Source organism: Vulpes vulpes, chromosome X, assembly GCF_048418805.1.
Source record: "Vulpes vulpes isolate BD-2025 chromosome X, VulVul3, whole genome shotgun sequence".
NCBI lineage: Eukaryota > Metazoa > Chordata > Mammalia > Carnivora > Canidae > Vulpes > Vulpes vulpes.
In genome coordinates, this window is record NC_132796.1 from 41,714,966 (window position 1) to 41,727,258 (window position 12,293).

At 44.5% G+C, this 12,293-nt stretch overlaps 1 non-coding gene across 1 annotated transcript; it reads left to right on the forward strand.

Moving 5' to 3' along the window:
• The first annotated feature begins 11,818 nt into the window (after positions 1-11,818).
• LOC112907313 (U6 spliceosomal RNA) lies at positions 11,819-11,922 on the forward strand. Its single transcript, XR_003232751.1, has one exon. It is a non-coding gene; the product is annotated as a U6 spliceosomal RNA (small nuclear RNA).
• The last annotated feature ends 371 nt before the right edge of the window (positions 11,923-12,293 follow it).

A 12,293-nucleotide genomic window follows, 5' to 3' on the forward strand; every position in this document is an offset into this window, starting at 1 on the left:
GACACATGGTCTACCCATTTTCCTGCCCCTGGACCTGAGGATGGATGCTTTTATGGCCTTGGATGCTCTCTCTTGCAGCAAATATGAGTGGCCACAGGTACCGTGTTGAACACTCCTATTAGATTTTGACAACCCTAGGTCCATCTTCGGGTGCTTGGTCAATGGGAGAAGTCACTGATGATCAGATTCCACCTTCAGCCTCATCTGAATAAAAAAAGATGTGTGCCACCCAATTACTGAACCACGAGGCACCCTCAAGGTATTAGAAGAAAAATTATTCTGCGAAGTCTCTTAAAGGAACTCCATTCCGATTGACATGTAGAGATAAATATGCACTTGTACAAATCAATATTCCCCAAATTCCAAGAAAATGAAGACATGGAACTTTTTTTAAAGATTTTACTTATTTATTCATGAGAGACACAGAGAGAGGGAGAAGCAGGCTCCATGCAGGGAGCCAGACGCGGGACTCAATCCCAGGACCCCGGGGTCATGCCCTGAGTGGAAGGCAGATGCTCAACCGCTGAGCCACTCAGGGACCCCAAGGACATGGAACTTTTAATACTTTAAGCATGCTAGATTTGAAAAAGATTCTTTTAGAAACTCAGAGAATCCAAGGTCATGTAATTAAGGTAAATCTTTGGCAAATGAGACTAGTTTAATAGTTTGGTTTAATAAAAAAAAATCATGTTTTCTCTAATTATTGATGTCTGGTATAATACAAGTATCCATTTTATTCTACTTGGGTTTGTTTTTTCCCAAATGTGTGCAGGTTTGGTGATCAAATGAGCTACTACTACTAAAAAATAATGTTTGAGGTTATGAAAAACTGAAGACTTCACTGGGTCTGGGGCGAGAGGTTCACATCTGAGAAGTGCCACTCATGTGGCTGGCAACAGTGCTCATGGCTGCTGGCTGGGGTCCCTCATTTCTCCTCCATGTACCTTCCCATCCTCCAGAGCTCTCTTTCATGCGGCCTTTCCAACAGGATAGCCTGGACTTCTTTACATATTGGCTGGGCTCAAATTGAAGGAGGGAATGAGAGAGAGAGAAAGCAAGCCAACAAGTGAGAGAGTGTTTAGTGGATAATGAAGTTGCAGTCTTTTTATAAACTAGCCTCAGAGATGATATCCCATCATTTCTGCCATTTTCTGTTTGTTAGAGGCCGGTCGATAAATTCAGGCCACACTTCAGAGGAGGAGATCACACAAAGGCAAGAACGCCAGAAGGCAGGGATCATTGGGCACCATCTTAGAAGGTGCCTTCCAGGGGCAGCCCCAGTGACTCAGTGGTTTGGTGCCTGCCTTCAGCCCAGGGTGTGATCCTGGAGACCCGGGATCGAGTCCCACATTGGGCTCCCTGCATGGAGCCTGCTTCTCCCTCTGCCTGCATCTCTTTCTCTCTCTCTCTCTGTCTCTCATGAAGAAATAAATAAAATCTTAAAAAAAAAAAAAAAGAAGGTGCCTGCCACATTGCCCCTAAGGTATGTGGGACCCCAGACAAATATATTTTGCAGGATCAGTCTATAGAAACAATTTGAATAAGAAATGTATTAGAAAGTCATGGATCCATATGAGTAATTGTGATTTATTGATGAAGATTTAGAACAAAGTGTAGAGAAGAGACACTGCTGTATTTGCTTATTGTGCAATCAAGGCACCTGAAGAATCCTTAGTGTCTAGGCCCTGTCTCTTCCTGTTCAGGTGTAGGAACCAATTCCTTATGTTCTTTATTGTAAAATGTGCCTAAGAAGGAAAAACAACCAGGTTTTAACTTCTATGTAGAGAAGAACCTCTCTCTGGCTTCCAGAGATGACCCCTACAGAAGCTGTCTCTATGCTTGGTTGATAAGGACCACAAAAGCGAGTGTTCAGCAGTGTATGCAGGAAAATGTAAACAATATCTCATTTTCTGGTCATGTTAAATTTACTGTTTGGAATTTTATAGCAAAAATATAAAAACACACATCTTCCAACCATATCTTCCCGTGAACTCTTTGTTTATTTTTATTTTTTTCTTAAAGATTTTATTTATTCATGAGAGACACAGAGAGAGAGGCAGAGACACAGGCAGAGGGAGAAACAGGCTCCCTGCAGGAAGCCTGATGCGGGACTCTATCCCGGGTCTCCAGGATCATGTCCTGGGCTGAAGGCGGCGCTAAACCCCTGAGCCACCTGGGCTGCCCTCCCTTGAACTCTTTAAACAGTAATCACTGCATTCCTAGGATGCGATCTACTGCAACCTTAATTGCACCCCTGCCTTCCACATTCCACCACCAGTGGGGATGATAGGTAGGGGGCCCAAGGCAGTGAGAAGAGAAGTCCCATTTGTACAAAGGATGTCCTTTCCTCATCTGGTATGGCTTGAGACTGACCTGGGGGAGCATGATGTCACCACATTGATGAGCAAAGACACCCCATTGGAGTTGTGGAGACATAGTCTCAAAGGCCTCAAAGGAGGTAGACATAGCCAAGAGGACTACCCGATGCAGAGCCCATGGAAGGAATGACTTCTCTGAGTGCCAGTGGCAGGGGACAGACAGGGTCCTACCACCACCTCCACCACTTTTGGGTGCTCTAGACTGGAGGCGGCCCCACAGTTGGAATGATGACATGTAGGGATTGATACACATGCCTATGTATGCAACTCAAGCCTAAGAGTTGGCAGTGGATTGCTCAAACCTAGAGCTTTGAATGTGGCCCATAAACAATATGACCAAGAGTCACACAAAATCACGTCATCACCATTCTGATGGCCCAGTCTCATGAGATCCTGTGAAGGAAATGTCACACTAGTCAGCAGGAGCAATCTCTTGCCAGGTCACCCCCCTGGAGCTAGCCATGGAGCACTGGGGTCAACACCATAGGTATAAGAACCAGAGTTCATCAGGGCATCTGACCCCATACGTAAGGTAGAGGGTGAGAAGGCATCTCCAAAAAAGGAGAAATGGGGATCAGGTCCCACAGGGGTCCCAGGCAAGACCTGGGGCCTCTCACCTGAATTGGCACTTCTGGCTCCAGCCAGTCCCAGCCACTAGAGGGGATTTTAGACCCCTTAGGGGAAGGCATTCCAAAGCGTGGGCCCTCTTGGGCTCAGGGACCAGAGCAGCGGTCCTACTTGCACTGCCTGGGACTTACATGTACAATATATATTACATATAAGATATAAATTCCATATCATCTTTCATTAGGAAATTATTAAAGTTGGCTTATAATATATTAGAGTGGTGGTTTTAGAATCCCTGTGTGAATTCTTTAATATTCCTCCACCCAGGGATGCCTGGGTGGCTCAGTGGTTGAGCATCTGCCTTCGGCTCAGGTCGTAATCCTGGGATCTGGGGGTTGAGTCCCACATGGGGCTCCCCATAGGAAGCCTGCTTCTCCCTCTGTCTGCATCTCTGCCTCTGTCGGTGTGTTTCTGATGAATAAATAAATAAAATCTTTTAAAAAATATTCCTCCACCCAAGAGACTGTACTTAATTCCTCTTCCCTTGAGAGTGGACTACCCTTAGTGTCTCACTTTTAATGAACAGAACTTGGTGCAGTGACAGTGTATAACTTCCAACAGTAGCCCATAGAAGGCATCCACTAAAGCTTCCTTTTTGCTTGTTCTACTGTTCCTACATGCCCTATCACACTCACTCTCTCTAACTCTCTCTCTCCCTCCCCCTTGTTACCTGCTATAGGGGAAGCCAGACACCTTATTATGAGGACAGATTAAGAAGCCCTATGGAGGGGCCCATGTGGTAAGGAACTGAGCCTTCCTGCCAACAGTCATGTGACTAAGCTTGAAAGCAGACCCTTCTGGGCAAATGAGCCTATAGGTGAGGCCACAGCCCCAATCACCATTCTGGCTGACACCTCATGAGAGAGCTGGAGCCAGAACCACCCAGTGAAGGCACTCCTGGACACCTGGTCCTTTGAAAATGTGCACGATAATAAGTTTTTGTGGTTTTAAGCCACTGAGTTTTGGGGGATGATTTGTTACACAGCAAAAGATAGTTATTACAAATGCTATTGGTTACACATGTTCAATAAAACTTTGTAATTTCCGGTGTCCAGTTCAAAGGTAGGATGAAGCAGAGAAAATGGGGGAAATATATTTGCCTTTCTGAAGAGGAAAGATCTTCATGTTTAAGTTTGTCAACTGCAAAAAAAAAAAAAAGTTTGTCAACTACTACCATTTATATAGATGTCGTGCTAATAATAGTTGTGTATCATTCTTAAAGCCCCCCCCCAAAGAATTGTTGAGTAATTCTCATTCACTATGAGTTATTGGATATATTTTAAAACATGAAACTGCATTCAAAGACTATACTTAAATTATATATATATTTTTTAATTTTTTTTTATTTATTTATGCAGGCTCCATGCACCGGGAGCCCGATGTGGGATTCGATCCTGGGTCTCCAGGATCGCGCCCTGGGCCAAAGACAAGTGCCAAACCGCTGTGCCACCCAGGGATCCCTACTTAAATTATATTTAAAGCTTGCAAAGAGTTTACTCTTGTTTTCCTTCCAGCTAATCTAGATAAGTGTTTGTTTATATTTTTGTACAGAGGTTGCTTTTTTTTTAAAGATTGTATTTATTTATCCATGGGAGACACAGAGAGATGCAGAGAGAGAGGCAGAGACACAGGCAGAGGGAGAAGTAGGCTCCATGCAGGGAGCCCGATGCGAGACAGGATCACGCCCTGGGCTAAAGGCGGCGCTAAACCACTGAGCCACTGGGGCTGCCTGAGGTTGCTTTCCATAGACACACTTAATGATGTAGCAGAGTTATTACACAGCTTGGTGGATAAGGCAGAGCTATGAGATGTCAGGAGCTAGGATCCCTGAGTCAAGGATTGGAGGAGAGCCACTTCCCCATTAAGAATCCTCATTTTAGGGGGGCACTTGGGTGACTCAGTGGTTGAGTGTCCTCCTTTGGCTCAGGTTGTGATGCTGGGGTCCTGGGATCTAGTCCCCCATCAGGCTCCCTACGGGGAGCCTGCTTCTCCCTCTGCCTGTGTCTCTGCCTCTCTTGTGTGTCTCTTATGAATAGATAAATAAATAAAATCTTTTCAAAAATAAAAATAAAATTATTTTTTAAGGGCCGCCTGGGTGGCACAGTGGTTGAGCGTCTGCCTTTGGCCCAGGGCCTGATCCTGGAGACCTGGTATCGAGTCTCACATTGGGCTCCCTGCATGGAGCCTGCTTCTCCCTCTGCCTCTCTCTGTGTGTCTTTCATGAATGAATAAATAAAATCTTAAAAAGAGAGAGAGAGAGAGAGACATGGAGACATACATGGAAAGAGTGTCACATGATGATGGAGGCAGAAATCAGAGCACTGCTAGGAAGCACCAAAGATTACTGGGAGTTACCAGAAGCTGGAAGAGGCAAGAAAGAATCCCCTCTTAGAGCATTCAGAGAGAGCTTCGCCCTTCCAACACCTTGATTTCAGACTTCTAACTTTCAGAACCATTAAATAATACATTTCTGTCTTTTGAAGAAAAAAAAGACTCAGCAGACATTTACTGGGAGCCTCCTCTGTGCCAGGCACTGGAAATAAGATGGTAAACTAGGGTAAGGACACTGCCCCTGAGGAGCTGACAGCAATACAGGCAGCAAAGCAATAAAGGGAGGGGTTTTGAGAATGATGGTGTGGTACTATGTAGAAGATGCTTTGTGTCCAGGGACCCCAAGACCACCCCCAGGTCCGATGATTCACTCTGAGCGACTCCATGTATTTGTACTCATGGCTACAGCAAAAGGACACAAAGCACCATCAGCAAAGAAAGGGCTCATGGGGCCTGGTCTAGAGGGAGCCAGGAACAGCTTCTAAGATCCCTTTCCCATTGGAGTCACACGAGACATGCTTAATTCTTCCAGCAATGGGGGCGCCTGGGGGACTCAGTTGGTTAAGCATCTGCCTTCAGCTCACATCATGATCCCAGGGTCCTGGGACCGAGCCCCATGTCAGGCTCCCTCCCTGCTGCTCCCCCTGCTCATACTCTCTCTGTGTCAAATAAATAAAATCTTAAAAAAAAATTCTTCCAGCAATGAATTGTGACAACAGATCTGATATATTGCTTGAAGGGAAACTCCCCTGAGCCTAATAGTCCAAGATTTTTACCAGGAGCCAGTTAGGTAGGCACCCTCGGCTAGCATGTACAAAAATCCCAGGTCCCAAGAAGGAAAGCAGGTATTCAGCATAAACCACAGTGTTTGTATAGTTTAGGCATGGGGAGCCACTCATCATTTCGACAATGGTGGGAACCCTCCTGAAATCTGAGTTCCCAGATGCCACCTGTGTTAGCTCACACTGCAATACAGGGACTGGAAATAACTTAAGCAACAGAATATTTTTTAAGATTTTATTTGTTTATTTGAGAGAGAGACAGAGAGAGAGAGAGAACGAGCAGAGGTGAGGGGCAGAGAGAGAGGGAAAAGCAGATTCCCCAAAGAGTAGGGAGCTCCATGAGGGACTCAATCCCAGGGCCCAGGGATCACTACCTGACGCGAAGGCGAACACTTAACTGAGCCACCCAGGTGCCCCAACAGAAATTTATTTCATCACAGTTCTGGAGGCTAGAAGTCCAAGACCAAGGTGTCATCAAAGTTGGTTTCTGGGGCAGACTCTCTTCTTGGCTTATAAACAACCATCTTCTTGCTGTGTTCTCATGTGACCTTTCTTCTGTGTGTGTATGGAAGAGAGAGATCTCTGGGAGAGATCTTTTTAAAAGTTTTTTTAACAAAAAATAAAAGTTTTTTTAAAAAAGATTTTATTTATTCATGAGAGACACACAGAGAGAGGCAGAGACACAGCAAGAGGGAGAAGCAGGCTCTCTGCAGGGAGCCTGATGCAGGACTCGATCCCAGGACTCTGGGATCATGACCTGAGCCAAAGGCAGATGCTCAACCACTGAGCCACCCAAGTGCCCTAAGATTTTTTTTAATTTATTATTTATTCATGAGACACACACAAACACACACACACACACATACAGGCAGAGACACAGGCAGAGTGAGAAGCTGGATCCCGGCAGGGAGCCCGATGTGGGACTTGATCCTGGATCCTAGGATCACACCCTGAGCCAAAGGCAGATGCTCAACCACTGAGCCACTCAGGTGTCCCAACCCCAAGATTTTTTTAAAAGATTTGTTATTTATTTATTTGAGAGAGAGAGAGAGAGAGAGAGAGAGAGAGAATGAGCAGGGGAGGAGCAGAAAGAGAGAGGGAAGCAGACACCTCACTGAGCAAGAATCCTGATGTGGGGCTTGATCCCAGGACCCAGACATTAAGATCTGAGCCAAAGGCAGATGCTTAACTGACTGAGCCATCCACGCAAGATGTCTTTTAAAGTAATCTCTACATCCCATGTGGGGCCCAAACTCACAACCCCAAGATCAAGAGTCTCATGCTCCACCAACTGAGCCAGCTAGGCATCCTGGTGCTTGTAATCTACATTATAATAGCTTTTTCCCTGTATGTTGGGAACCCTTCTGCCACCTTGGCCACATGTGGCCTGGATGTGTGAGCAGAAGGCAGCCCTACATGGACACAACCTAACAACTCACCCCAATAGGGAAGTGCGTATTGAGGTGGCAGTGATCAAAACCTCCCTTGGAGAAGTGACAGGAGAGGAAGGCATGGTAGACAGCAGTTGATGATGTGAACTTTGGAGTAAAACAGTGAAGTTCAAGCTGGATTGGACTTCTGGCTCTTTTGACATGACCCATGCTGCTATTTAACAAGTATTTGAAGAAAGATTTATATATGCTTTAAGATTTTATTTATTTAGTTTGATAGAGAGAGCACAAGCAGGGGGAGTGGCAGGCAGAGGGAGAAGCAGACTCCTGGCTCCGCAGGGACCCAGATGCCATGTGGGGCTTGATCTTGGGACTCTGAGATTATGACCTGAGCCAAAGGCAGATGCTTAACCGATTGAGCCACCCAGGTGCCCCAGAAAGCTTTATTTTAAAAAATATGTTACGTTAAAAAAATAAACGTGTATATGTTATGTTATTTTATTTTTAAAGATTTTATTTATTTATTCATGGGAGACAGAGAGAGGCAGAGACACAGACAGAGGGAGAAGCAGGCTCCCCCCAGGGAGCCCAATGTAGGACTCCATCCCGGGACCTGAGCCAAAGGCAGATGCTCAACCGCAGAGCCACCCAGGCATCCCTAATATTTTATTTTTAAGTAACCCCTACACCCAATATTTGAAGAATGCTTTATTTTTTTTAAGATTTTTATTTATTCATGATAGACATAGAGAGAGAGAGAGAGAGAGAGAGGCAGAGACACAGGAGGAGGAAGAAGCAGGCTCCATGCCGGAAGCCCGACACGGGACTCGATCCCGGGACTCCGGGATCGCGCCCTGGGCCAAAAGCAGGCGCTAAACCGCTGAGCCACCCACCCGGGGATCCCCCTGAAGAATGCTTTAAATGAATGTTTATCCTTTGTGAAGTTAATTTGTAAAGTCTCAGTTTCATCATCTGTAAAACTTATGATGATAATATTCTCACAAAACTGTTCAGTACGTTCAAGGATTAAAAGCACTTCTGATTCCTGACTCAGAGTAAGTTTTGAAAAAAAGACTAGTATTAAATATAGTCAGGAGACAAAGGACCATGAACTATGGGTCAGATGAATGCTGGTGATTTCCCAATGATGCTGAGCTGTTCTGGAGTGCACTAAGCCATTGGTTTGGAGGTGATGGAATTACAAATGACTGGGTGGTGATGAGACAGTAAGAATGTTCCCGACCTTACCATATGTTCTCATGAATCCTTGTAAAAAATCTCCAGCACTAACCACATGTTTAGATTTGTAGTAGTTGGATTCTTGGAAGCCCAAAGAAAAGGAGCGCATAGGGGCACCTGGGTGGCTCAGTGGGACTTGATCCCAGGTCTCCAGGATCACACCCTGGGCTGAAGGCCAGTCCCATCGAGAATGGGACTCGATTCTTTTTTAGTAGCTTGGGAAAAGCTTTAAAAAATATCTCTCTTGGGGCCGCTGGGTGGCTCAGTCAGTTAAGGGTCTGCTTTTGGCTTGGATCATGATCTCAGGGTCCTGGGATGGAGCCCCAGCTCAGGCTCCCTGTTCAATGGTGAGCTTGCTTCTCCTCCTCCTGCTGCTCCCCCTGCTCGTGCTCTCTGTCAAATAAATAAATAAAATATATAAATATAAATATGAATATGAATATGAATATAAATATAAATATAAATATAAATATAAATATATATGGATCCCTGGGTGGTTCAGCGGTTTACCGCCTCTCTTTGGCCCAGGAGATGATCCTGGAGACCCTGGATCAAGTCCCACATCGGGCTCCCTGCATGGAGCCTGCTTCTCCCTCTGCCTGTGTCTCTGCCTCTCTCTCTCTGTGTCTCTCATGAATAAATAAATAAAATCTTAAAAAATATATATATACATATGTATGTATACATATGTATATATATATTAACTCTTGCACCAATGTATCAATAAATCAAAATTTGCAAGAAATTTAGAATAATAAAAATTTAAATGTCTCTGAAATGAGAAAATTACATATCAAAATGTACAGGGTATAGCTAAATGTGATCTCAGAGCAAAATTCGCAGATTAAGATATACTATATCAGATATTGTTGAGAGGTTCCTAAAACACTAAATATACCAAACTCCAAGTCAATTGACAAGTGATGAGCTGGGAGAAACCCTTGCAGTACAGGAAAGATGACAAAGGGTGTGATATTGTGATTTATAAGGGATTTGGTCATTCATTTCTTTTTTTAAATATTTTATTTATTTATTCATGAGAAAGAGAGAGAGGCAGAAGCAGAGACACAGTTAGAGTGGGGAAGTAGGCTCCTTGCAGGGAGCCTGATGTGGGACTCCATCCCGGGACTCCAGGATCACGCCCTGGGCCAAAGGTGGGCGCTAAACCGCTGAGCCACACAGGCGTCCCTTGGTCATTCATTTCTCACATGCATTTGGTCTTTGTCCATGGTCCCTGGCTCACAGCTCCCCAGAGCCTTGGAATTTCCTAAGGGGAGGAAGTGATCAAGATGTCTTTTGTTACGTTAATGGGGGACTTTAGAAAACACCTTAGGATGGGGGGTGGTTGCCAGGGGAACTAAACCTGTATTTTGAGGGTTGGAAATTTCAGCCTCTTTCCCCTCTCCCCACAGCTTCCGGGGTGGGGAGGGGCTGGAGATTTCCTGCCCCAACATCAGATATCAGATATTTAATCCATGAAACCTCCATAAAAACTTAAAAGAACGGGGTTTAGAGAGCTTCTGGGTTGGTGAACATGTAGGAATTTGGGGAGAGTGGCATGCTCAGAGAAGGTTTAGGAAGCTCTGAGCCTTTCCTTCATACCTCGCCCTATATATGTCTTCCATCTAGCTATTCCCAAATTATATGCTTCTGTAATAAACCAGTGATCTAGTGAGTAAAATGTTTCTGAGTTCTGTGAGCCACTCTAGCAAATTAAGGGAACCCAAGGAGGAAATGGTGGGAACGTCCAATTTGTAGCCAGTTGGTCAGAAGCACAGGTGATTCTGGACTTCTGACTGGTATTGAAGTTGGGGGTGGGGTGTGGTCTCCTGGCACTGAGGCCTGAACCTGTGGAATCTGATGCTATCTCTGGGTAGTGTCAAAATTGAGTTGAAATTGTGGGACGGGGCACCTGGGTGGCTCAGTGGTTGAGTGTCTGCCTTTGGCTCTGGTCGTGGTCCCAGGGTCCTTGGATGGAGTCCCGCATTGGGCTCCCTGCATGGAGCCTGCTTCTCCCTCTGCCTATGTCTCTGCCTCTCTCTGTGTGTCTCTCATGAATAAATAGAATCTTAAAAAAAAGAGAGAGAAATTGTGGGACACTCAGCTGGTGTCCGGAGAATTGCCTGTTGGGTGTGTGAAACACCCTTCTTCCTACAGTGGATTTGGGTCCAGCAGCACCCAAAAGAATGAACTGCCTTTGTTAATTTATAAATCAATAAGAGAAGACAAAACGTGAATAAAAATGGACAAAAGATATGAATGGAAAGTTCACAAAAAATAAAAAGGAATAACCAAAAACATGTGAAAATATGCTCAATTTCATTCGTAAGTGAAGAAACGCCAACCAATGTGATATTTTTTTCATGTGTCAGATTGATAAAAATATATATGTTTCATAATATTCAGCAAGGACAAGGGTATGAGGAAATGTGACAAGCATAGTAGGCAGAAGTATAGACTTGAACAAGTGTTTTGGAGGAAGTTTGGCAATATTTATCAGTTTTCAATTTGTGTACATTATGATCCAAGAATTCCATTGCTAGGGATCCCTGGGTGGCGCAGCGGTTTGGCGCCTGCCTTTGGCCCAGGGCGCGATCCGGAAGACCCTGGATCGAATCCCACGTCGGGCTCCCGGTGCATGGAGCCTGCTTCTTCCTCTGCCTGTGTCTCTGCCTCTCTCTCTCTCTCTGTGACTATCATAAATAAATTTAAAAAAAAAATTAAAAAAAAAAAAAAAGAATTCCATTGCTAGAAAGTTACTTTTTATTTTTAATTTTTTTCTTTATTTGACAGAGAGAGAGAGAGAGAGAGAAAGAAAGAAAGAAAGCACAAACTGGGAGAAGGGGCGGAGGGAGAGGAAGAAGCAGACTCCCCGCTGAGCAGGGAGCTCCAGGCAGGCTTAATCCCAGGACCCTGGGATCAAGACCTGAGCAGAAGGCAGATACTTAAACCACTCAGGTGCCCCAGGAATTACTTTTTAAACTTACTTTTTAAAAAGTAGCTGTCTCTATATTTTTAATAGGGTTAACCAAAAATATGTAAATAGCTGTTTTTTAAAAGATCCAATAGAGTGCTCACTACGGCAGCACACATACTAAAATTGGAATGATACAGAAATCAGCATGGCCCCTGTGCAATGAAGACACACGAATCCATGAAGCATTCCATATGTATTGTTGAAAAGAAAACCACAGGCCCAAAATGGTGTCACTTATGTTAAGGCGCCACCAGTAAACCAAGACTTCATATCTAATCAACTGCAGTTTCAACCACCCCTCTCCAGAACTGTGTTTATTAGAACCCTAATAATTCTACATAACATACAAAATGCAGTACTGCACAAATCCTAGTCTGTCTCTGCTAGAAAAAAGAGAGCTAGACGTGGGCTGAGTTGCTATTTCCTTAACAGGAAGGAGGTGCCAGGGACTTGGGTAATGACTCATAAGGGGTGACATGACTCAGGATCCTATGAAACTGGGACATGTAAAACTTCATTAAGTCACATTTGGTGCAAGCAGTATGTATATTGATTATATAACTAAAGT